This window comes from Chlorocebus sabaeus, chromosome 11, assembly GCF_047675955.1.
Source record: "Chlorocebus sabaeus isolate Y175 chromosome 11, mChlSab1.0.hap1, whole genome shotgun sequence".
NCBI classification, from domain to species: domain Eukaryota; kingdom Metazoa; phylum Chordata; class Mammalia; order Primates; family Cercopithecidae; genus Chlorocebus; species Chlorocebus sabaeus.
In genome coordinates this window covers 66,105,192-66,132,180 of record NC_132914.1, presented here as the reverse complement: position 1 = coordinate 66,132,180, position 26,989 = coordinate 66,105,192, and the positions used below count along the sequence as shown (strand labels likewise).

The 26,989-nt window shown below is 42.3% G+C and overlaps 1 protein-coding gene and 1 non-coding gene across 4 annotated transcripts in view; one reads left to right on the top strand and one right to left on the bottom strand.

Annotated features, from left to right (window-relative positions):
* Positions 1–26,989, top strand: part of CPM (carboxypeptidase M) — a 77,729-nt gene that overhangs the window by 12,611 nt on the left and 38,129 nt on the right. The gene's annotated exons all lie outside the window — the stretch shown is intronic.
* On the bottom strand, positions 7,441–7,502 carry LOC119624014 (U7 small nuclear RNA). Its single transcript, XR_005240104.1, has one exon. It is a non-coding gene; the product is annotated as a U7 small nuclear RNA (small nuclear RNA).

The window sequence follows — 26,989 nt, the reverse complement described above, 5'->3', positions numbered from 1 at the left end:
GGAAGTAAATCCCAGTCTGTGTGTGCCAGGCACTGTATTAGGCTAGAGACAGAGTCGTGAGCAAACAGCCTCTCTGCTCTGATGTTTCTTACACGTGGTAGTGAGGGAGGCAAACGAAAAACAAGGCAAGTTCAGATTCTGATCATTGCTATGAAGCAAATACATAGTTTAACGTAATGGAGAGTGACAGTTACTGTGGAACATAGGTTCCATGAAGACAGGGAACCTATCCTGTTTGTCACTGTATTTTCAGTGCCTAAAACATAGCAGTTACTGTTTGAGAGAGTGTTGTATGGAAAGAATGACAGGAGGCCTGCCTGAAAAGGTGGCAGGTTGAAGTGGAGATCTTAAAGGTGACAATCAGCTAGATCTTACAGCCTGGTTACAAAGTGCACAACATGCAAGTGATGTGCAAAGGCCTCGAGGTGGAAAGAGTAGAACAGAAGTGAGACCAGGGTGGCTGGAGCCCAGTGAGCAAGGGGAAAGTGGTCTTTGAGGAAGTTGGAGGGTATGCAGGGGACAGAACATAGAGTACCTTCTAAGCCAATTCTAAAATGCAGAGTTTGACTTCTGTTCTGAGAATAATGGGAAACCGTTGAAGGGTTTTAAGAAGACAGTGATGCAATCTGGTGTGGGTTTCAGAAAGATAACTTTAGCTACTGAATACAGAAAATGGCCAGAATAGAAGCAGGGGGAATAATCCAGTTACGGTAATCCTGGCAAATGTTGATGATGGTGATTTGGATTAAGATGCTCTGTTAGGAATGGAGAGAAGTGAAAGGATTGGAAATCTGTTTTGGAAATAAAACCAAGAGTACTTGCTAATGGGTTGAGTTGGATTGGATTGGATTGGATTGGATTGGATTGGAGGAGGAAGGTATGTGAGCAGAAGAGGAAAATCAAGGATGACGCTTAGGTTTTGTGCTTGACTGAGTGTATGAAGTGTTCTTACGTTAGATGGAAAAAACTGGAAGAGGACAGGTTTGGGATGAAATCAAGAGCTCTGATCCAGACATTTTCTTTAGAAATTGTGAACTCCTCAGGAGGTATCCAGTGGAGACAGCTGGGTATGTAAGTGGAGCTCAGGAGAGAAATTTGGCTGCAGAAAGAAAGTTGGGAGTCATCAACATAGAGATGGTATTGAAACCTGCGTGACTAATAAAACAATCTAGCAAGAGAGTAGAGATAAAGAAAAGAAGGCCAGAATCGAGCTGTAGCACCCTCACACAGTTAGTCTGGTAGAGTAGAGGAGCCAACAATGGAGATGGGAAAAAATCAGTAATGAGGTAGAAGGAAAACTAAGAGTGGTGGCTCAGATGTCAAAAAGGGGAGTGGCTCAAGAAGGTGGATGTTTGGGGGAGTACCATGACCACCTACTAGTGATTTGCTGGAAGGACTCATTCACAACTCAATATGAAATCATATTCAAGGCTAAGATTTGTTACAGCAAAGGGTATGGTGCAGGAACAGCAGGATATGGATATATGGTGGCAAAACGAGAGAGGTCAGAGTAGGCTTTCTTGTCCTCTCTCTGCAGGGATCACACGTTTCTCAGGAATGCATGTTTCTCTCCAGCTATAAACTGTAGAGACATATGCAAAACGCCTCCACCCAGGAAAGCCCTCTCAAGCCTTAGGAGTTCAGAGCTGGTCAAGGGAACTGGTCACGTAGCTATGTAACCAGCCAGGATGCAGACCCCAAACTAGGTAGTAGCACGCATCAGGAATCTTCACGTTAACTTTAAACAATGATACTCTCTTGATATATTTTGACCACTGCCTTGAGGGCACAAAAATAACATAACTAATTAGTAAGCATTTCAGGGAGTTTAGTGCTCAGGATTTGGGTCAGGGTCATTGCTGTGACTGCAGGTGTTCCCAAAGATAAGCAAGAGCTGAGTAAAACATACTGGTTAAGTTAACTCTTTCCTCTCGAGGTCGTGGTGAATGTTGAATGCGGGTGAAAGTCAAAACCTGAGAGCCATAAAGTTAATTTCTATATCCCAAAGTATAGTTAATGAAGTTATATTTCTCTCCAGATAGATTCATTCCACTTATTTAGTAATCATGTATTGAATGCCTAATATAGTTTGTGGCATGTGCTAGCATGAGACTATAGAGGTAAAGAAGTTAGACATGGCCCCTGCCCTGAAGGAGTTGACAATCCAATAAATGCAGGTGTCATTAGCTGTGTGTGAGAATATGACAGAAGTCTCATGGCTGAGACCTGAAGGTTAAAGAGAGATCAGCCAGGTGAAAAGGGAAAGGCAAGGCAATAAATAGCATGTTTAAAGTCCTGGAGGTGAGGAATCCTATTGACTTTGAGGAGCAAAAGAAGTTCAGTGTGGCTGGAGAGAGAAGAAGGTGAGTACGGGGTAGATTATGGAAGACCTTATACAGGCTGTTAAACATGTTTTGCTTCATCCACGGGGAGATATAATCATCCTAAGGGTTTTTCCTTGATAGAAAAATGACAGATTTGTTTTCTTGATTGAAAAATTTCTGATAATTTTACAATTAGTTTTGCATTGCAACAGAGTTTCTCTCTCTCTGTCGCTCTTTTTTTTTTCTTTTTTGAGACAGAGTCTCACTCTGTTACCCAGGCTGGAGTGCATGTGCGATCTGGGCTCACTGCAACCTCTACTTCCCGAGTTCAAGTAATTCTCCTGCCTCGGCCTCCGAGTAGCTGGGATTACAGGCATGTGCCATCACGCCCGGCTAATTTTTGTATTTGTAGTAGAGACGGGGTTTCACCATGTTGTCCAGGCTGGTCTTGAACTCCTGACCTCATGATCTACCCCGCTTGACCTCTCAAAGTGCTGGGATTACAGGCATGTGCCACCATGCCCAGCCCGAGATTCTCTTTAAGGAATATGGTGCAGCAGTCATTTCTGGAACAAAAAGTAGTGAGAAAATACAAACACGAGGGAACATAAACCAGAGCACCACAAAATGTAATATTAAGTGTGTAAAAATAATAACAATTCCTGAGAGCTATCAATGTGAAAAGTTTTCATTTGAATGCCATAATTAAATGGAATTGTTCATTTAAACCTTCAAGTGAATTTATTTTTATGTCTAAAACTTATTAGAAATGTTTCAATGGTGATTATATGTAGTTTTCTTTTCTCTTTTGCCTTCAACAGAGCACATATCATACAGAAAGGAATGGTTTTTTTTTTAATCAGCAATTTTGGAGAAAAATTCTATGAATGTTAACCTTATATAGAAACTGATAAGCATTAATTATTCAGAATGTAAAGTGAAATGCCAGAGTGTTAAGGAACAGACACCTAGATTTAAACCTAATTTTGGAATATTATAATTATTATAAATTACAACCACTTATATTTGAGGTAGTGTGTAACCGCTGTGTGCATGAGCAGAAAGTTGAGAGGGAACGTATCCTGGTCTCATTTTCTAGGCAAGCCGTTCAAGAGGAGCAAAGAGAATGGGAAAATGAAAGCAATGCCACTGCTGATCATTGAACATCTTTATGTGCCATGCACTGTGCTAGGCCCTTTACACATTTTCCTCCTTTAAGCTATTTAAAAACTCTGTGATAAGTTACTTACATTCCCATTTTATAGGCAAGAGCAAATAGATTTTACCGATGAAGAAATTGATGGCCCAGAATGATATCTTGGTAGTTGACAGATTTGGTTCAGTAACCCAGATCTGTCTTTTAGCAATTTATGTATTCATTCAGCAAATATTCATTGAGTTCCTACTGTCTACCAGAACTTTTGTAAAGGGATGCAAAGAAGAACAGACGTGGGTGTTCCCCTTTAGGAACTAGGACGGTGGGCCTTGCGCCCAATTGCCATAGTGGGAAAAGCATTGTAATGGGGCTTTGTTGGTTACAGTGAAGAGTGCAGGTAGGGATGCTTTGTAGCCTGGCCTACAGGGTGCTTGGTAAAATTGAGAAAGGATTATCAGGGAAGCTGACATTTGAACAAAGGTTTGGATGCTACCAGGCAGAGAGATGGAGGTGGTAGGAATTCCAGGTAAAGTGACTGGGAAAACACATGCTGTGCTTGGGCAGCAGGAGCAGTCCAGGGAGGACATGGTAGGATTGTGCTCCAAGAAGCCTTGTTTGCCAAGGAGATGAGACTTCCCTTGTACCTATGGCCAAGGATAAGAATTTGATGGTGATTTCTAATGTATCTTAGCATCTATGTTCCCTTAATTTGTGCTCATTGGAAAACACAAAGTTTTAGAAGGCTTTTGTCATTGTGGTTTAAAAGAAAAAAAAAAAACAGATTGTTCAAAGAACAGTGATACATAAGGAAAGTATTTTGACTCACGTAATTTCTCACTAAAATTGGCAATATTTGTAGCCCCATGGGAGCTATGTTTCCATAGGACATTCTGTTCGCTGTCCTTGGGAAGCTATCTAAAAAAAGAAAAAAACACAATAAAAAGAGGTATTTGGGGATCAGTAATAAAAGTTGTATACTTTATTGAATGTTTTACTGTGTACTAGCTACTTATCCATATTATTTTCAATCCTGACACCAACCCTGTGAATTAGGTAGTATTATCCTTGTTTTACAGATAGGAAAGTGAGGCTCAGAAAAAAGTGACTTGCCTGAGACTGCTTAGCCAGTAAGGAGCAGAGCTGGGAATTCAAACCCAGGTCTGTCAGGATTCAAAACCCCAGTTCTTGCAGTCTCTAGAGCCTGGTGTCTAGAGCCTGGAGGCTTCTGTGGAGGTGACCTAGGGCACTTCAGCAGGTGAGGAGACAGAGGACCGTTTGGGGACACATTCCTTAAACCAGAGCAGCTGATTCTATGAATGCCAACCTTATACAGAAACTGACAAACATTAATTTTTCGGAATGTAAAGAAAAATGCCAGAGTATCAAGGAACAGACGCCTAGATTTAAACCTAATTTTGGAATATTATAATTATTATTAATTACAACCACTTATATTTGAGGTAGTGTGTAACTGCTGTGTGCATGAGCAGGAACTGGAGAGGGAACGTATCCTGGTCTCATTTTCTAGGCAAGCCGTTCAAGAGGAGCAAAGAGAATGGGAAAATGAAAGCAATGCCACTGCTGATCATTGAGCATCTTTATGTGCCATGCACTGTGCTAGGCCCTTTACACATTTTTCTCCTTTAAATTATGTAAAAACTCTGTGATAAGTTTTTTTAAGTATTCAGACTTTTGTATTAAGTTGGAAAACCAGTACTGGAACCTGGGGGTGGAGGTAGGGCAGGGGTCTTCTAATGACTGGCCTTGTGCTCTTTAAGCTCCGCTAGCTATCCCACTTTGAAAAGAACATATGAAACACAGGTGCAATCATGCATACTCCATCTCCAAAGAATGGATTCATTCTTCATGCCATGGTATGTTAACTATAATTTTCTGTTTGTAATTACTCAGATTCCAAGCCTGTTTATAGAATTTATACCTGAGGAATAGAATGGTGAGGATTTGAAGAGGCTGCAGTCCTTGAGGTTTTCTTTGATAATAATATCTGTAGCTGCATCAAACACAAATTTGACATTCTATGTATCTGTAACACAGGTCATGTGACTGTAGATTCTTTTGATATCTTTTTGCATACTGAGGTCAAGGAACTGGCTCTTGATATAATTCCTCGCATCCTCATAGGAGTTGTTACCATCATACTCTGGAAAACAAATGCTGAGATGGATTAACTTTTTATATCGGGTTTCCACGTGGGATTTTATAGGAATAAAGGTTCCACTACCAGCAGTGAGTAGCCTGAAGTCTGCCGCATTGACCAGGAACCTTTGCAAGAATAAACTGAGGATGTGCCCTCAGCAGGTGACTGTGCTAGGCTCTCTCAGGGTGCCAAGGAGTTTGAGTCCCCATCCTTGGGAGTGTAGTATTCTAGTTGATGTACACGTGATCCTTTGCAAAGGTTCAGAACCCTCTGAAACTGATCAAAATTGTATCCGTTAGAAAATATTAAATATATTCTATATATCAAGCCAAATACTGGGAGCTTGTGTAAGCAACAGAGTATCTTGGTAGATCACGTGGGTGTTGGGTTAGGCAAAAGATCCCCCTGTTGGCCCTCCCCACACCCACATCCTTACTATGCTCTGGGCAGAGTTACTCTATCTCAAAATGCCCAGAAACCCTTAACTACCTCTACTGATTTGCCTGTACTCGGGAACCTCCTTCTTCACAGCTGAGATTCAGACTTCATTGAGGGACAAGGTGAATGAGAGGGTAGGGGACAGTAGGGGGCAGAATCTGGTCATCAGGAACCTTGGACTTTCCAGTGAGCACAGACTGAGATACCTCAGGTGCTAGGACTGCAGCACCCCTGGAGGAAGACGGTATACTAGACAACAACAAGGCTGATTGGCGGGACAGCATCTAACCCAGCATCCTTAACATCTGGGAGGAGATCTTGGTGCCATGTAGGGACACTTGACCCTGTCCATAGCAGCCTGAGCTCCTGTGCATCCTGGGAGTGAAGTGATCGGGTCATGCAAGCAACTACATCAGTCCTCACCACTGGGACCCTGATTGCTGCAGAGGGGAAGGCTTTTCCCTGTGTGCTGGAGATGGAGATAGAAGTGTATTAATGGAGGAAAACAAAATAAGCTTTTACATCTGCTAAATTAACAGAATCCCAGGCTGCCAAAACTCTGAGGCTTGCTCAGTCAGCAGTCCAAACTGTATTTCCTCTAAGGGACAAATTATGAGCTGCTATAAAGCTACACGCAGTCTAGTGAGAAACCATTCAATTTTGAGGGGGAAACTCTAGGGAAATAGAATGAGTTAAAGGAGTAGAGTGTGCCTGTATGAGAAGGCAACTCTCCTGGAGTTTGAGTTCCAAAACTCAGTGGGCTCATAGGTCATGGTGTGACCTTAGAGGTCATAAGTGACCAACGAGAAGTTTAATAATGCCTTTTCTTATACTCCCTCTTTTTGCACAGCCCTTATACCAAGTTATCATCTGGCAGTCATTTTAAATATAGGTTTCTAAGTTAGACGGTAGGGTCCAAATGAAGTGTTTGGCAAAGTCACTTAATTTTTTAAAACTCAGTATGAAAAAGATATTGGTATCAGGTATTGAAATTGAGGAGCTATCACACAAATATACAAATATTTATAAGCAATAATGAGACAGGCAGGCATGGTGGCTCACACCTGTCATCCTAGCACTTTGGGAGGCCGAGGCAGGCAGATCACCTGAGGTCAAGAGTTCAAGCAGCCTGGCCAACTTGGTGAAGCCCCATCTCTACTAAAAATACAAAATTAGCTGAGTGTGATGGTGCATGCCTGTAATCCCAGCTACTTGGGAGGCTGAGGCAGCAGAATTGCTTGAACCTGGGAGGTGGAGGTTACAGTGAGCTGAGATCGTGCTATTGCACTCCAACTTAGGCAACAAGTGTGAAACTCCGTCTCAAAATAATAATAATAATAAGACAGTTTATTTTTTCCCCTTTGTGGGGCTTTCTAGCAAAAACCAGAAAGCCTATTAGACAAACTTTAAAAGACCTGTAACACTATAATAAGACTGTTTAATAATGGTTGAGAACACAGAGCCCAAAGAACACAGATTGCCTGGGTTCAAATCCTGGTTCTGCTATTCAGTAGCTGTGATCTTGAACCACTTTCTTACCCTATCTGTGCCTATTTCCTATTTTGTAAAATAGAAATAATAGTTCTACTTCATAGGTTGTTGACAGGGCTAAATAAGTTAATAAATATACAGTACTCAGAGTATGATTGGCACATAAGTGCTATAGAAGTATATGCTATTCTTACTGCTATTACATAAATTGTGATATTTGGCAGCCTTGAAGTGTGGCCCTGCCATATGCTTTGTGTGTAAAACCCTCAAACTACTGTTTATGGAGGGCATCTTTGATGCCAGGCACAGGGCTAGGCAATGTTCCTGCTTGTATCTCAGTGAATCTATACAACACCCTATGAGGTAAATACCAATTTACAGCTTTAGAGACTGACTTGCCAGTGGTTAAGGAACTTGCCCAAGGCCACAAAGCAAGTACCTGGTAGACTCAGGACTGGAGCTTCAAGTCTAGAGAGCTTGGCTCCAACCACAGCTGCAGTTTGGGCTGACCTTGTTCCTGCCAGCACACTTTGGGACCTGGGCCATACAAGTTATAGCATCCTGGACAGACCCTCTATTTTATAGAAAAGGAACCTGAGGCCCTAGGATTAAATGAATTGCCAGAGGTCACTCTCCAAGGAGACTCTGAGGTCCAGATTAGGAAACCTGAAGTAATGTTGAAGCCGTGTCTTTCTGCATAAGATCCAACTGCTTGTGGTATGTCTGGCAAAAAAAGACTCAGGTTAAAGTCAGATACCAAATAACATATTTCATTGACATCTATCATATTTATGCCCAGATGCTATATAGCAAATTATCCTTTACTTTAATTAGCTTATAGTTATATATTCGAGAAGGTGAATGAACAGAGAAAAATAAGGTTTTTTTTTTTTTCCAACTTCTAAATTTGGTTGGGAAAATCCTTCATATATTTTACAGGTTTAAAAATCATGTTTAACGATAATGTAGTTATCTTAGGGAAAAGACCAACCCATTTTTATCACTCTTTATCACTGGGCCATCATAGATGAGAGCTTTCTATCTTATGGAATCATTTGCACAAAGTATATATGAGGATATACAGCATTGTATTTGCAGCATTTCTTATAATAGTAAAAAAATGAAATGATACAGTCATCCAGTTAATGCCACTGAGTTGTACACTTAGAATAGTTAAATAACAGATTTTATTGTATGTGTTTTGCCATATTTTTTTAAAAAAATAATAGTTTAAGAAACTAGTGAATTGTATACTTTAAATGAGTACATTGTATAGTATGCAAATTATGTCTCAATAAAGATTTTTTTTAAACCCATACATTCATCCATAGATAATTGGTCAGATTATGCCAAACCCAGTCAATGGAGTATTTTGCAACCTTTTTTAAAGAATTAGATAGATTTTTATGTTTTGACATGGGAAGATGTCCAGAATATATTGTGAAGTAAAAAAAAGTTGATGTGCATTTCCATACACTGTATACACACGTCTACAGTTTTGTCTTATAAGTAACACTCTTGTAGATGTCATTATGCAACTTGGCTTTTTCCCTTACATGTGTTATGTTAGAGGTTAGTACATACAGAGATACCTCATTGTTTAAACTGTTTCAAACTATTATGTGGTATAATTTCATCTTACTTTATTTAATCATTTTCATATTGATAATTCTTTAGATCACTTATAACTTTTAGATATTTCAAAGAATGCTGCAATAGATACCGTTAAACAAGCACATTAGCTCCTTAATTTCCCAAGGTAGGCACTCCTAATTCAAAAAGTACACGCATTTTTCTCCCAAGTTTCTTTCTTTCATTGATGCTCTTCCTCTTCTTCTTCTTCCTCTTCCTCTTCTTTTTCTTTTATAGATAGATATATACTTATAGATAGATATATACTTTAAGTTCTAGGTTACATGTGCAGAACGTGCATGTTTGTTACATAGGTATACACATGCCATGGTGGTTTGCTACACTCGTCAACCCATCACCTACATTAAGTATTTCTCCTAATGTTATCCCTCCCCTAGCCCCCCACCTCCCGACAGACCCGAGTGTGTGATATTCCCTCCCTGTGTCCATGTGTTCTCACTGTTCAACTCCCACTTATGAGTGAGAACATGCAGTGTTTGGTTTTCTGATCGTATGATAGTTTGCTGAAAATGACAGTTTCCAGCTTCATCCATGTCCCTGCAAAGGAAATAAACTCATCCTTTTTTATGGCTGCATAGTGTTCCATGGTATATATGTGCCACATTTTCTTAATCCAGTCTACCATTGATGGACATTTGGGTTGGTTCCAAGTCTTTGCTATTGTGAATAGTGCCACAGTAAACATATGTGTGCATAAAAAGTACATGCGTTTTTGTGCTTGATGGATACTGACAGATTACCCTACAAGAGGATGTATTATTTACACTCCCAGCCCCACATGAGTATGTACATTTGCCCACATCCTAAACAACACTAATTTTTTTCCATTCTAATGGGTGAAAAAAAAAAAAATCTCCATTTTAAGTTGCATTTTCACTGAGCGTAGTGGTACGCACCTACAGTTCCAGTGACTTAGGAGGCCGAGATGGGAGGATTATTTGAGGCCAGGACCGGGAGTTCAAGACTAGCTTCAGCAACATAGCAAGACCCCATCTCTACAGAAAATTTTTTAAAAACTAGCCAGGCATGATGGTGCATTCCTGTCGTTCCAGCTACTCAGGACACCAAGGCTGGATGATTGCTTGAACCCAGGGCCATGGTCCCACCACTGTACTCTAGCCTGGGTGACAGAATGGGAACCTATCGCTAATTAATAATTAGTTGCATTTACATGATGAAAATCAGAATGAACATGTTTTCACATTAATTCATCATGAAATCAACATTGAGGTACTGCCCCAGATGAACAAACACAAACCCCTGCCTCTGTGGGACTTCTGTTCGACTCTCTTGGTCATTTCTATCTCCTCATGCCATTTGCCTGTTTTTCTATTTATTCATGCTTTGTTATATGTGTGGCAAATATTTTCACCTCTTCTGTGGCTTATCTTTTAAGCTTCGTTTTCAGTATCTTTGGCCTTACAGAAGTTTTTAATTTTTATGAGGTCATGTTCGTCAGTCCTTTTCTTTATGCTTGTATGTTTCATGCCTCACTTAAAAAGGCCCTCTTTCCCCCAAGGTCATAAATATATTCTATACCTTTTTCAATATTTTTATGGTTTTAGTTTTTACATTTAGCACCTAACTCCATCTGGAATCTATTTTGGGGAATAGAGTGGTATGTAGATAGATTTCATGTCTAATAGTATATATTTTTGAGTGCTCAAATTTTTAAAAAGTATGTATGACTTTGGTAAACAGAAAGAGCCATGAGGAATTTGAAGAGACACTCAAAAAGTGGATATCCATTCTGGGTGGGCCCAGGAGCTTGCAATTTTAGCAGATACCTCCAGAGAAAAGAGAAAGTGATGGAAAAAAAAAAAAAAAAGCTGTGTCCTGTGGAGTAGATTCAGGTCATAATGGCTGTAGGTAGAGACAGAGCAGAAAGAGTAGCCCTGGACTGGCCTTGTATCCTGGTAGCTACAGCACCTTAGGAAATACATAAAATACATGAAATGTCACAGCTTTGCAAGAAGTGGAAGACAAGCCAGAATGAATCAGAGAAGGGATTCTTCAGTGTTTCTACTTGTAATAGAATTTTTAATCCCTCATCTGGTACAAAAATGAGTTTGAGATAATAACCCATTTAAAAATAACCCGGGTCAGTGCAGTGGCTTACGCCTGTACTCCCACAACTTTGGGAGGCCGAGGTGGGCCAATCACCTATCAGGAGTTCATGACTAGCCTGGCCAACATGGTGAAACCTCGTCTCTACTAAAAATACAAAAATTAGTCGGGCGTGGTGGCAGGAGCCTGTAATCCCAGCTACTTGGGAAGCTGAGGCAGGAAAATCACTTAAATCGAGGAGGCAGAGGTTGCAGTGAGCCCAGATTGTGCCACTGCACTCCAGCTTGGGCAATAGAGTGAGACTCCATCTCATAAATAAATAAATAACCAACTCAGCCCTGGATTAATGATGAATTTTCATTCTGGCTAGCGAAGGTTAGCAAAGATGGATGACTATGTGTAGGCATGTCAATTAACACTTTTTCGATTCCAGAAAGAAAATGTCGTGTGGCAGAAATATGGATACAAATGTGCAAGCCTTCTATAGATGATTCTTTAAAGGCAGGTGGAGTGGGAGCTGCTGGGCTAACCTACCCCAAATCACTGCACTACCTTTCTTCCCCTGGCATGAAAACCATATGACCCCTTAGTGTCTGTTTGCACTCTTGAGTTCCGAAGTTCCAGTGCATCTGTCAAACACATATGTTTGCTTACTGTGCATGCTGTTCTAAGTGACTCTTCACTGCTTGTGACAACCCTATGAGGTACAATTATAAGCCTCCTTTTACACATGAGGAAACTGAGGCTCCAGAGAGTTAAACATAATTCCACAAGCAGTGGCAGCATTGGGATTTGGACTCAAGTTGTCTAGCTCCAGGTTCGCAGAATCACCCTAATAACGTTGCCTCCAAATTGGCTATTTCAGCAACTGCAGCGTTCAGGAAAGAATTATACTCTGATGAGCCTTCATGAGGCAGGGTTGAAAAACCCGTGTTAGGAAAAGATACACCTCACTGGTTATCAGACCATGCTAGAAGGAGCCTCTTTAAAGTCGAACAACAGAGCCACTGCTCTGGTGCAAGCAGCACTCTCGCCCAGCCCTCTGACCTCAGTCACAGTGTGAGCTCTGTAGTTCCTGGCAAACGTTAGCCATGGGATCAAAAATGGAGAAGCGTCCTTCAGGTATAACATGTGGTGTGTTCATGCAGGGATTTGCTCTGTAAATTTAGGCTTAATTCTGGAAGACAGGGTTCTTAATTTGGTTCGCATTCCCTGACGGAATACTATGCAGTCCTGAGAATGAATGATTTACATTTACACAACAGTGTGCATGGACCCACCATGGGGGACAATGCCTGGAAATAGGCACAAGGGTGCTTCGAGGTTGCTGTCTACACAAGTGTGCGTTTAGTTTATGAAAATCCACAGTGGCGCCTGTAATCCCAGCACTTTGGGAAGCTGAGGCGGGCAGATCACTTGAAGTCAGGAGTTCAAGACCAGCTTGGTGAAACCCCGTCTCTAATAAAAATACAAAACAATTAGCCAGGTGTGATGGCAGGTACCTGTAATCCCAGCTACTCGGGAGGCTGAGGCATGAGAATCACTTGAACCCAGGAGACAGAGGCTGCAGTGAACCAAGATCGTGCCACTGCACTCCAGCCTGGGTGACAGAGTGAGACTTCGTCTCAAAAAAAGAAAAAAAAAAAAAAATCCAGAGTGAGCTCTTCAGCCTATAGCTTTCTCTGCATATTGTATTCCATGTATTCATTGTACTGGTTCAATGTACAGTATCCTATGTATATTGTTATTTCACTAAAGAGTGTGTTCTTAATGGTGTGAATTAGAGTCAGCTGAGGTATTTGTGAAAAAATGCAGACTCCTGAACTCACGCCTCAAGATTCCTGTTCTGGATGGATCCCACGAGTTTGCAGTTTTTTCCAGATACCTCAGGTAATTCTGCTGCAGGTCATCTGAAGATATACCTGTAAGAACATAGCAAAGCTACAGACCTGGTCTGCTGTTGATGTGCTTAATTCTGGGCATCAATAGGACTGTCTAAGCAGAGCAAAAGAATGACTTGAGAATGACTATGCTCACACATTGGGATGGTAGGAAAACAGCCTGGTGCACTGCAAGGGTAACACCATCTTGAAGCAAAACCGCCATGATGACCAATGCTTGAGTCCTGCATGTCAAGGTGTTCCTGCAACAAGGCCAAGAAACAATGCCTGTGACACAGATAACCCCTCATAAACATGCTTATCTGACTTCCCCAGTGGTCACCAGTGTTTCCCAGGAGGATCTGAGACATGACCAACTGTCTTTATTCTAAACACTTGCTATATAAAGAATCATTTCTGGTGGGTGGACACAGGGACTCACTTTCTGGAGCAGCCCAATGCATTGCTTCTATTTGTAAGTCCCTATTAAATGTTTTTTTCTGAGGAACTGGATTTATCAGCCTCTTTCTTAAACCTCTTAGCTCCCTCTGCCTTTGTGGGTAGGTTCACATAGACCTACTCACCAAGAAACAAGGCTATATCTTACATGTATCCATGATTTTTTTAATGCACAAAAATGCAAAAACACTATATAAAATAACTACAACAAGATTTCTGTGAGCCAGGTACAGTGGCTCACGCTTGGAATCCTAGCACTTTGGGAGGGTAAGGCGAGTGGATCACTTGAGCCCAGGAGTTCAAGACCAGCCTGGGCAGCATAGTGAGACCCTGTCTCTACAAAAAATACAAAAATTAGCTGGGTATGGTGGTGTGTGCCTGTAGTCCCAACTACTCAGGAGGCTGATGTGGTAGGATTCTTTGAGTCCAGGAGGTGGAGGCAGTGGTGAGCTGAGGTCACACCACTGCACTGTAGTCTGGGTGACAGAGTGAGACCCTGTTTTTAAAAAAACAGAGAGAGAGAGAGAGAGAGAGAGAGAAAAAAGATTTATCTGAATCCTTCTCATGCATATCATGAGAAATATTTTAAAATGTTTCTGTATTTTGGCCGGGTGTGGTGGTTCACGCCTGTAATCCTAACACTTTGGGAGGCTGAGGCGGGTGGATCACCTGAGGTCAGGAGTTCGAGACCAGCCTGGCCAGCATGGTGAAACCCCTGTCTCTACTAAAAATACAAAAATTAGGCAGGCGTGGTGGTGCATGCCTGTAATTCCAGCTAGTCGGGAGACTGAGGCAGGAGAATCGCTTGAATCCAGGAGGTGGAGGTTGCAGTGAGCTGAGATCACACCATTGCACTCCAGCGTGGGTGACAAGAATGAAACTCCATCCCCCCAAAAAACCCACGTTTCTATATGTTAATGCACAGTTTAAAAATGCCAGGCCTGGCTCTATTCTACTTAGGTTTGTGTTCATTAGATAGGAGTCATTCAAGTATGACTGAATCACTGTGAGCATCCTTGCCTCTCTCTTCTTCCCCTTCTACCCACGTGCCAGGCTGTGGTTCCAACTGCCTCTGCTTTCTCACTGGGCCTCTGTCGTGTGATCTTGTGCCCACCTCCCTGTGTGTTAAATGGAGAGAGTGGCTTGAACAGTACCCTTGTGGTTGGTCTTCAAGAGCTCATCTAATTCTGAATGGTGGTTGGGCATATCTGAAGGTATTAGCAATTCTGTTGCTCAGCATTGCTGATGTATTGAGCAATGTGAAAACCTTGGCGAATCTTGTTGACATCTTCCCCTAAGAATCTGCCTCATCCTGAAGCCCAACTATTTGACTCTGTGGTAAAAATGAAGTAACTTGAGTAAGATCCGTGTCTACAGATTTATCAATCTCAATTGAAGTAAATAGATGCACATTGTCAGAAAGGACAAAGCTGGCCACCATGTACTGCAAACGATGGGCACAGAGTTGTGATTGTCCCAGCAGACTTGAGATGAGCTAGGGATACATCGATCCATTATGAGAAGGTATCTGTTATAGTCAAGGGTGTCTCTGGAATGGCTTCTTATAATTATTTGGACTTTCTACCAAGGTTTCTGTGTCACAGCCTGTGGAAAAGTAGATTCCTTTCAAGAGACCTGACTTGCCAAGCTTGGTGGTTCACACCCGTAATCCCAGTGCTTTGGGGGGCCAAGGTGGGGGATTGCTTGAAACCAGGAGTTTGGGACCAGCTTGGGCAACAAAGTGAGACCCCATCTCTACAAAACATTAGCCAGGTATAGTGACGCATGCCTGTGGTCCCAGCTACATGGGAGGGCAAGGCAGGAGGATCACCTGAGCCCAGGAACTCCAGGCTACAGTAAGCCATGTTCACACCACTGCATTCCAGCCTGGGCAAAAGAGCAAGACCCAGTCAAAAGAAAGAAAGAATGAGAGAAAAGGAGGGAGGGAGGGCGGGACGGATGGAGGGAAGGAGAGACAGAGGGAGGGAGGCCTGACTTGTATATTTATGTGCATGAAATCGGTTCTAGGCCTCTGAATATGGCACTTGGCCCATTCTTTCTTGAGAATAGTTTGCCAGTTAGCAATGTGCCGTGTGACCAAGCTGTCTCATGTCCTTTGTGAAACTGGCAGAGCATAAATTATTAATTTAAAATATACAAACTAAGATCAAGATAAGATGTGATTTAATGGTTGGGTAAACTCAAATGGCTTATTAACAGCTTCATTTCTTCATGCGCCTTCTGAAATGGGCATTTCTCAACTTACATTTTAAGGTAGGCGCTAATCTGAGATGCAAGTGAATTATACAGTTTGTCGAAGCCAAAGAGTTGGACTTGGGAGATTTTCTGACCTAAAAATGTTCAGTGGTGGTGCCCGTGTAATCTTGGGCCTACTCTTACAAACAGTTCAGAGCCTTAGCATTCAACGTTGGTCCTTTGAATATATTGAACATAAGCTACAGTTTACGGGTATGAGAGGGCATTATTGACTGAGACTTCAATAGTTCCAAAGGGAGAAAAAAAAGAGAAAGATGGCTTTATTAAAGCTACTGTCTTCAGCTCAGGAAAAAACATGTGATCGGCCAACTGTAAATGCACAGCTTGAGAAATTTACCAACTCTCATAATAGGTTCAAGTTTCTTTGTGAGCATGCAGGCCTACTTGCTGTTAACAAAGTAACATTGACTTTGTTAACAATGTTTGTTAACAATAACATTGTAGGCAGTTAATGTCTCAAAGCTCTTATAGATACAAAAGAAAATAAACTTACAACTTCCAGACAGCATCTTTTCATCGATGAGTCTAAATAATGCTCATCTGTTGGAGAAGCAACTTGTTAATAGTGACTTTTTGTCACTTTTGTAGGGTGGGGAGAGGGACACGGGAGATGAAGCTGTTACTTTATTTTGGGAGTGAGATGTCTCAAGTTCCTTATTCTAAGAAAAGTAAACATCAGTCGCCTCTGAGGTAGTAATAGAAGAAGGTCTGTTTTACATTGGAGAGACATTAACCTTAGAGTAAAACAAACAAAAACCCAGTTCAAAGCCCAGGCTGTCTGAGCCCATCTCCTCATTTGTAAAATAATAATACCTGCCTTACTTATCTCATGGTGTTTCTGCTGAGGATTAAATGATAAAACACTTTGGATATTATGTAAAATATCAGTATTTTAAGCAGGTATGATTTCCCAAAATCTTTGCGTTTTTCCTCTGATTCCATGATTACGACATCATTTAAATATGCCACCCCTCTGCTATCCTAATACCCCAAATCTCAGTGAAACACTGGAAAAGTCCAAAACCAATAGAGATTTCTACTAGAGCAGATCCCTTTGTTATGCCCCTTAATTAGTGATCATTGTTAATGGGTCTGCTGAGAGCATCATTGCCAGGTGCTTTGATAAGCTAAAGAAATCTGTTGATAATTTCTTGAGGCAGGGTATTTCAATGTGTGGAATACTTGGGTACTAGTTCTTGGGGTTTTTTTTTAAAGTAACATGCTTATATTTGTATTGACTTTGCAACAGCAGGTACAGCAAATTTCACATGGTACCTTGCTATAGAAATTAGTACCCACTCATAGTTTAAATTATGTAGAATCATAGTATGCTCATATTCTTCTTGGCTATCTTAAAAATCAATAGAAACAAAAAGGTAAACAAATCTCATATTTACCAGTCCTTGGAAAGAAGTTGAGTGATTGTCTTGTAGCTTCTCAAGCTTGTTATCAAGTATGTGTTATGATTTTGTTAAAGGATAAATTGAAAGGATTCTTAAAGCAACAAATGTTTGGTCCTGCATTGATGCATATTAAGTAAAGTAGAGCTCCTCAGTTAGCATTCCCAGGCTGGGTGACACGCAGGTGCCTCTTTCTGATACTCTCCTTCTTGGCCCCTGTGCCATCCCCTCCCCTCTCCCCTTCCCTCTCCTCTCTCCTCTTCTTCTCCTGTAATATTCCTGCTACTTGCTCTGTTCTACCCAGAGACTGAAGGGGAGTGGTGATCTAACTGAGACTGGATAAGTCCAAACATTTATATCCCTTCCCCTTTATTCCATCCAAAGTCCATCCTGAGGAAGACATGGAGGTTATGATTAAACTTGCCCAACACCCACACTGTACTGACTCCTTATTCTTATGTTAATCACTTGGCCTTTGCTAGATGAATGACTGAGTCACCAGAAGTCTCAATGATCCCATAAAAATCGTATGATTTTGAACTGTTTTTATAGCTTTGCTAGTTGTAATAAAAATTTTCAAATAATTTTTTTCCAAATAGAGAGATTTAATAAAGTTAGTGTGTTTGACCAGGTTTTGGAGAGTTTACATACTAATTTCTTAACCCCTTTCTAATATGGTTAGTGTAGCTCTGTGTTTTCATCAGGGAGAAGCAGCCTGTGGATTCCTCACCTTGGGGCTTCCATTCTCCCTCCAGGTGGCTTCACCTTTCAGGTGAACAACCCTGACCTCTCTGGCTCCTAAATCCCACCCTTACAAGCTGCAGGAGCCAGTGCGTGGGAGCATAGTTTCTTACCTTTACCTTTTTCAAACGTTTCCCCCTCCTCACCAGCTTTTTTTTAAAGACTTTATTTTCCTAGAGCAGTTTTAGAGCAAATTTGCTGTACTTACTGTGGCAAAGTCAATACAAATATAAATATTTACTTTGAAAAACCCAAGAACCAGTACCCAAAATAAAAAGTTATCTAAAGCAAAAATTGAGAGGAAGGTACAGAGATTTCCCACATACCCCTTGTCCCTATCCCCACAGGTGCATAGCTTCTCTATGATCAATATCCCCCACCAGAGTGGTACATTTGTTACAACCAATAAACCTACACTGAAGCATTGTTACCACCCAAAGTACATACATAGTTTACATTAGGACTATGATCCACTCTTGGTGTTATACATTCTAGGGGTTTGGACAAATGCGTGATGACATGTATCTAGGACAGTTCCCCTGCCTTTTGTTGGCATTGACCGATTCATATTGAACCAATTTTATGTCATTGGTTGATTCCTAATGAACCATTTCCTTGTCTACAACAAGCTCTTGGCTTGCCCTCTTACAGTGATGAGTTGGAGTCTCTCCACGACAGAACCAGACTGGAAATTCTTATCATGCTTTCCAGTCTCATTAACACTGAGATAGTCAAAATCTATGTGATGTCCTCAATAATTTTGGAAACAGGCCATGTAAGAAAATGTTGTGGAAGATGTGTTTATGGTTAATGATTCAACACAGTTAACAGAGGTGACTTGGCTTCCTGCCCTGCCCTCATGGCAACATGCGGCTTCCCAGTTCAGCACTGTTCTCTGCTATTAGGGCCTGGGAATTCTGAATGAGATTCAGTCCTTGGAGTGGAGAAGGTAATTTACCTGATGCTTGGTGGTGTGAATGTTTGTGACAGTTGTCGTGCTAATACATTCTGAAGGACATGTTCTCTCAAAATAGCCCCTTCCACTTTCTGAATCCACACTTCAGTTTTCTTTTTAACTTCAGTGAGTGTGGGTCTGTTTGACCTGATGTGCAGATCTTCTGGCGCATACATTTCTGCTGTCTCTTGGCATAACAAGTTGGCAGTCTATCCCTATGTTATATACACTGTTTATATTCAAAATTTGTCTTTAATTGGTCTGATACTACATCATCTGCTGGGGCCAGTAGTTTGTCATCAGCCAATCTGTACATACACCTGAGGCCCTCGAACAAACACATACTTACAGTGTTTCTGGCACTATTTTTAAAGCTTGTAAGAATTAAATGAGACAGCACAACAACCCCACGAGGGTAAGTACTGTTAATCCCACAATATGGATGAGGAAACTGACTCATTTAGAGGGATTAAGCAATTTGCCCAATACCACATGGCTAGTAAGTGACAGAGCTGGGTTTTAGCCCTGACACTTTGACTGTGGAACCTGCACGTTTCATCACTATGTCAGATGCCCTGAAGAGGATACTGCATATCATCTCATCTCACATGCCATGTTCAGGCAGATGATGTGCTGCTCAAATACTAGTTTTGATGTCTTTAGTAAACTCCTGATCTATTTTTGAGATTTAAATCTCAAAACAGTGGTACTAGTGAGAAGTAGTCCACATTTGTTAATTCACCAAATGTCCCGGTTAGGGAAACTAATTTTGGTAACTTCAAGGCCTCTCCTGCTATTGGGAGCTGAGCATCCTTCACTGTGGACTTTCACTTGCTTCACTTTAGAATGAGAGTTTTTTGGGTAAAACTCAGGAAGTAGGATGAATGCAAGAAAAGCCTTTCTTCTCCAGAATAGCTTATGGGGAAACTAGTAAATTAATTGCCATTATTCCTTGCCACTAAAGGATGAGTTATTATGGTAGCAATAAATAGACAATAGGGCTGTGCAGACCTCCAACAAACTGTCTTTTCTGGGGTCAAAAGGGATCTGAATTAACCTCTTCTTAAATTACAGCTCTGTGACACCTGCAGGCACTCATAACAAATAAGAACACCAGGCCAGGCACAGTGGCTCTTGCCCGTAATCCTAACACATTGGGAGGCTGCGGTGGGTGGATCGCTTGAGCTCAGGATTTCGAGACCAGCCTAGACAACATGGCAAAACCCCATCTCTACAAAAAAAAATACAAAAATTAGCCAGGCGTAGTGGCTCATGCTTGTAGTCCCAGCTACTCAGGAGGCTAAGGTGGGAGATTGACTTGAGCCCTGGGAGGTCGAGGCTATAGTGAGCCATGATTGCACCACTGCATTCCTGCCTGGCTGACAGAATGAGACCAATAGCGCAAGAAGAAACAAAACCTCAACACTGAACCAGAATGTCCCTGACATACTGTAAAAAGAGAAACCTCAAATGGACAATAAATGTATAGTGCTAGTTGTAATTATTGTGCCTTTTCTTTTTTTTTTTTTTTGAAATGGAATCTTGCCCTGTCGCCCAGGCTGGAGTACAATGGCGCAGTCTCCACTCACTGCAACGTCCGCCTCCCAGATTCAAGCGATTCTCCTGCCCCAGCCTCCTGAGTAGCTGGGATTACAGGCACATATCACCATGCCTGGCTAATTTTTTGTATCTTTAGTAGAGATGGTGTTTCACCATATTGGCCAGGCTGGTCTCGAACTTCTGACCTTGTGATCCGCCCACCTTGGCCAAGAAATCTCTTTAAGTATTCGTTTGTACTTTAACATAATGCTTGATCTCACTCTTATTATAGCTGAATTGCCCTCCAAAAAGATGATCTGATTATGTTTGACCTCTTCCCCAAGGGACCAAAAAGGGAAGTTCTCAGCTTTTTATAGTATGAGGCCCCTAGAGGTTTTCACTTTGGGGATTTAAAAACAAGTTTCCTGTATCTATATGAAGGGGGGGGAAAAAACCCTAGAGGGGAACATAGAAAAATTATAATGATTGGGGCATGATAATTATGTCCAGTTTTTAAAACTCCATTCTTAAAAATGTCTTATAATTTATAGGTTAAAAATTAAAATGTTTAGAGGAAGCGGGACAGGTTTATGAGCCTCTGACCTGGGAATGGAGTGGGAGGAATAGAGAAGGTGGAGTTGCAAGAGGAGAACGGCAGAGGAATTTCCTACAGTCTTCCTGTTTTTGTTGATGGTTAGTGATTAATGAGACTAGCTGTTCTGTTTCTCTGGGAGTCTTGACTGTCTTGAAGAAAAAGAGAGAAAATGTATTGCAACTCAATGCAGCTTCAGATTTTTCCTTTTTTTTTTTTTTCCAATTAAAAAAGCAACTATCCCTAATTTAGGAACTGAAATTCCCAAACCTCCCCATTCACCTATTCGGGAAGATATGAAATGGAACTTAACATCTACATTTCTTGGGTATAATATCAAAACTTTAAAGCCATGGAGATGAATGTGTAAGCAAATGAAACTGTATCTTCCCAAAATGTTGGAAGAATCTAACTTGAAGCCAGACCTTTGGTTTGGATCTTGGCACTTTCTTGTATGGAAGTATTCCAGGAAGGTCCATCGACTCTTGATTTGATCTAGAAAATTGGGTTCTTTCCAGAGCCCACCCAAGATGGCACCTCATAGACTAGCCACAGACTTTTCCATCAATACTGGAAAACAGTTTCCTCCAATCTCTGGACCAGGGGTGACTTGGACTCCAAGTGAACTTCCTCAGGTTTGTTTGTTAATTTATCCAATCATCCATTCACTCAGCAAACATTTATCAATCATTTGCTAAGTATACGCCAGACACTACATTAGGATTTTGCAAACACAGAGATACACAATCCTTTGCTTGCAGGAAAACCTTTGGTTTTAATAAGTGATAGGAGAGGGGTTGCAGGGGTACTATCTATGAAAGTTCAAAGGAAGCATCTAACTTAGGGTGGTAGGGGATGGGGCTGAGCAGAAGGATCAGGAGGCTTTTAGCTGAGCCTTGAAAATGCAAGGGGAGGTTGGCCGCTTTGATGGGGTGGGCTAAGGACAATCTGTGCAGAAGAAAGAGCAGGTATTAAAGGTGTCAAGGCAGGGAGTTACCTCCTTTGGGAACTACACATAATGAAGAATGGCTAGGGCCTGGTATATGGGATTGGGGTGGGAAATCCAAGGCAGGAAGAAGACAGATCCCAAGAGGTCTGGTGTGCATGCTGAGGGGATCGGGTGCCATCCCAATGCCATGGGGAGTCATTGAGGGAAAAGCAGTTAGAGCCATGGGATCCAGTTCATATTTGATCAATCACCCAAACAAAGGAAAGTTTATTCAACAACATGCTTTCATTTGGACTGCATTTTGTCAAAGTGTGAAAGTGATGTCAGAAATATAAATGAGTGTCTTGACTGCGTACCACCACATCCAGCTAATTTTTGTACTTTTTGCAGAGAACTCCTGACCTCGAATGATCCACCTGCCTCGGCCTCCCAAAGTGCTGGGATTACAGGTGTGAGCCACCTTGTCTGGCCTAAAACATATTTTCTAAGCTTTCTTTACTTCTGGGTCACTTCCACAAAATTTTATGGTTCTGGAACCCCTGTCTGAAAAAGCACAGGTATCAGCAGTGAGTATAATGAACATTCACTAGAGGGAAAGTCATTTTAGTTTGGGTTGGTTATGGAAGCAGTGTCATATGAAAAGGGCTGGACTATACTGCAGAAATAGAAGGCCCACAAATTGCTATGGCTTATAACAGAAAAATAAAGATGTAGATCTCACTCATATGTCTGTTATTGAACAGTTGTGACTCTGCTCCCTATCACCTTCCCTGCAGGACCAAAGCTGACAGAGCACCCTCTATCCAATCATTGCCTGTCTTGTGTCAGAGGGAAAGGAGATGGCAAATCAGGCATCAGCCCTTACACCTCTGCCCAGAAGTGGTACATATCATTTTTGTCCACATTTCACTGGACAGAGCAGGTCACATGATATGCCTGAGTTCATCAGGGCACCAGATGTTGGGCCACCAATAGTACAGCCCACCACCAAGGTCTTTACTAAGAAGGTGACCTGGGCCTTGGGGAATGGCCATGATTTACCTGGTAGACACAGTAGGGGAGCAAAAGGAAAATATGATAATATTGTTATGAAATCAAGACTTAGCCACATGAAACCTTTTTTTTTTTTTTTTTTTTTGAGACTGAGTCTCACTCTGTCACCCAGGCTGGAGTGTAGCGGCGTGATCTTGGCTCACTGCAACCTCCACATCCCAGGTTCAAGTGATTCTCATGCCTCAGCCTCCCAAGTAGCTGGGTTACGCACACCACCATGCCCAGCTAATTTTTGTATTTTTAGTAGAGACAGAGTTTCGCCGTGTTAGCCAGGCTGGTCTCAAACTCCTGACCTCAAGTGATCGGTCCTCCTTGGCCTTCCAAAGTGCTGGGATTATAGGCATGAGCCGCCATGCCTGGCTGTGACACCCTTAGAAAACTAACTTCAAGGCAGAATGCTTCACAGTGACAATTCTTGGGATGCCACTTTATAGAAATATTCTGAAGAGAGAAAAACCCAGGTGAGTCAGAGCAGTCTGGGGAAACTTCTTAGAACCAGGATTCTGTGGGACTCAGAGGATTTTAAAAGGCAGAAAATCCAATGAAGTCATTTTAGGCTAAAACAACATAAAGAAGGTGGGGCTGTGCCTTGGGTACTAGGGTGCAGAAAGGAACCCGCCTCCTGCAGGCACATTTGTGGTGGCAGGTAGTGGGAAATTCAGGTGGAGGGCAGGTGATCGAGGACCCTGAATACCCAGGGGAAGAATCTGGATCTGGATGTTATGTGCCAATATTTATCAATAAAAAGCAGTCCTGGAGATACACCAATAATTTTTGAAATGTTACAATAGATGCTAATTGAAACCTACTATGTGTCAGGCACGGTTAGGTTAGCAGTGAACAAAACCGGCAACCTAAACAAAATGGTGAACACAACAGGCAATGCCCTTGTGGGTTACATTTCGGTTGAGACAGACACTATATAGATAAACAAATATACAATCTCAAGGAATGAAAAAGTTGTGAAGAAAGATGACACAGGATTAGAGAGTGACTAGGGTGTATATGGTGGCAGTGGTGGTGGTGGTGCAGCCAAGGGGTGGGGTGGATCAAAAGACAGCTGTGAACACTGGTAAGCATGAGGTAGTCCCTGGTAACAACCAGCGCTCCACACCCTACCCTCAGAGTGCCATCACGGGGTTAGCATACTCCACTGAGTAAAGCTTCCTTGTCCAGGCGATCAGTTAGAAGAGCCAGGAATGCTGGGCCCAAAGAGGTGGGCCAGAGAGAAAAGTGCAGGGGACATAGTTCCCAGATCCATGCAGAATCCCTGGGGACTGCTGAGTCCCACAACCTCCACAAGGCCCAGGGTTATACTCACACAGCAGGTGGCCTCATTTTAGACCCCACACCAGAATCTGTGCAACGGGAAATTCCAGTGCAGCAGAAGTCGGAGTCAAATGCCTGCCTATTTCTCGTTCCATTTTGGGATGGCTGAACAGGGAAGCCTCCTGTGTTCCTCTCACTCCCATATTAAACTGAACTGCAAAACTCATGGTTCTAAGTAGATTTTAGAATTGACCTAGGCAGAAGAAACAGCCCAGCCCCTTCATTACTTCCGAGCAGAATAGAGCACTTACTCTTATCACAGCAGCACAAGACCCCTGGGACACCTGACTCCCTGAGACCCTTCCTTGACAGATTCCCCTGTCCATAAACAAAGTCAGGAATTCCCAGCCCGCTATGCAGAATATGACAGTTAAGCTTTACTGGGATCCTGTGGCTGACCTGGGGCGGGCTAGAGGGCATCACATCTGACAGGCTCTCAGCTTTGCAAGTTCAGAAACAGACTGGGTGTTCATGTGGACTGGCCTACACTGGAAACTCTGCAGAAACCCCAGTGCATGCCGGGTGGTTGGCCATGAGAAAAGGTGCATGTCCCAGAGACGGGGTGGGTATGGTGCGGGTGGATTTTGTCCATGTCTTTCCTTCCCTTGCCACTCTAGCCACCCTACTTCCTTTTTTCTTTCTTTCTTTCTTTTTTTTTTTTTTGGTCAATTTTTTTTTTTTTTTAATTTTACTTTAAGTTCTGGGATACATGTGCAGAACATGCAGGTTTGTGACATAGGTATACATGTGCCATGGGGGTTTGCTGCACCTTATCAACCCGTCATCTAGGTTTTAAGCCCTGCATGCATTAGGTATTTGTCCTAATGCTCTCTCTCCCCTTGCCCCCAAACCCTCCAACAGGCCCCGGTGTGTGATGTTCCCCTCCCTGTGTCCATGTGTTCTCATTGTTCAACTCCCACTTATGCATGAGAACATGCCTACCCTACTTTCTTTTTGGTTTTTTTGTTTGTTTTGAGACAGAGTTTTGCTCTTGTTGCCCAAGCTGAAGTGCAACAGTGCAACCTCTGCCTCCTGGGTTCAAGGGATTCTCCAGCCTCAGCCTCCCGAGTAGCTGGGATTACAGGCATGTACCACCACGCCCAGCTAATTGTGTATTTTTAGTGGAGACGGGGTTTCGCCATGTTAGTCAGACTTGTCTCAAACTCTCAACCTCAAGTGATCTGCCCGCCTCGGCCTCCCAAGGTGCTGGGATTACAGGTATGAGCCACCACGCCTGGCCTACCTACCCTACTTTCTTAGCCTATTTGCTGACTAGCATTCAAACTGAGTGGAGGGAGAACACCTAACAGCCTGATCCCAGAAGTGCAGCTACTCCAGATTCCACAGCTCTGGAGCAAAGTGACTAAGGCTCACCTGTAGTCCTTAAGTGGAGAGCAATTTGGGATGTACCAGCTAATCAAACAAAACCGAGGCAGCAAACAATAGCCATCACTTCTCAAACCATCCTCATCGTGCCCCTTGACTCCCTCCTTCCATTTCCAGTTCTCCCCAGAGGGGAGACAGACAATAACCTCAACAACAGAAGCCAGTACACAGCAAGCTTGCTTCACACACTCACATTTCTTTTGTTTTTCTTTGATTTTTTTTCTTCGATGTTTTCCATTTTCCATCTCTGAGGTGATTAGCAGTATAGCATAGTGGTTAAGAACACAGCAGGGATTCCATGGATAGACTACCCCGTCTTGTCCTTTGTTACAGTGGTTCTTAAGCTTTCAGGCGACTGGGAATCACCTGGAGAGCTTATTAAAACACAGATTTCCAGCCGCATGAAGTGGCTCACGCCTGTAATGCCAACACTTTGGGAGGCCGAGGTGGGCAGAACACTTGAGGTCAGCAGTTCGAGACCAGCCTGGCCAACATGGTGAAACCCCATCTCTATTAAAAATACAAAAATTAGTTGGCCGTGGTGGCGCACATCTGTAGTCCCAGCTACTCTGGAGACTGAGGCATGAGAGTTGTTTGAACCCAGGAAGTGGCGACTACAGTGGGCCGTGATTGCTCTACTGCACTCCAGCCTGGGGGGACAAAGCAACAAAGCGACTCTGCCTCAAAACACACACACACACACACACACACGCACACACACAGATTACTGCTCCCCAACCCCAGAGTTTCTCTTTCAGCACGTCTAGGGTGGAAAGCAAGGATGTGCAGTTCTAACCAGTTCCCATACTCATACTCTTGGTCCCGCGACCACACTTTGAGAACCTCTGCCTTATGAAGTTCCCAAGGACTGTTGAATTGTGTATGAAAGGATAACCCTATATCTACCATTTGTGGCTGTTAGGGTTAAATGAGTGAATATACATAAAATGCTTTGAGCTGTGAATAATAAAATGCAAGCATAGCTAGTCTGGAAACCTCACCCATGCCTTTTGTCTCTGTTTTGTTTGTTAACCTCCATTTGTTTTGTTTGTAATAAACCACTTAGCCAGGTACCTCTTCCTCTCCTTCAAATACAGAGGGCGTGTGAACTTTGGGGACTGAGTGTTTAAACTGACTAAATA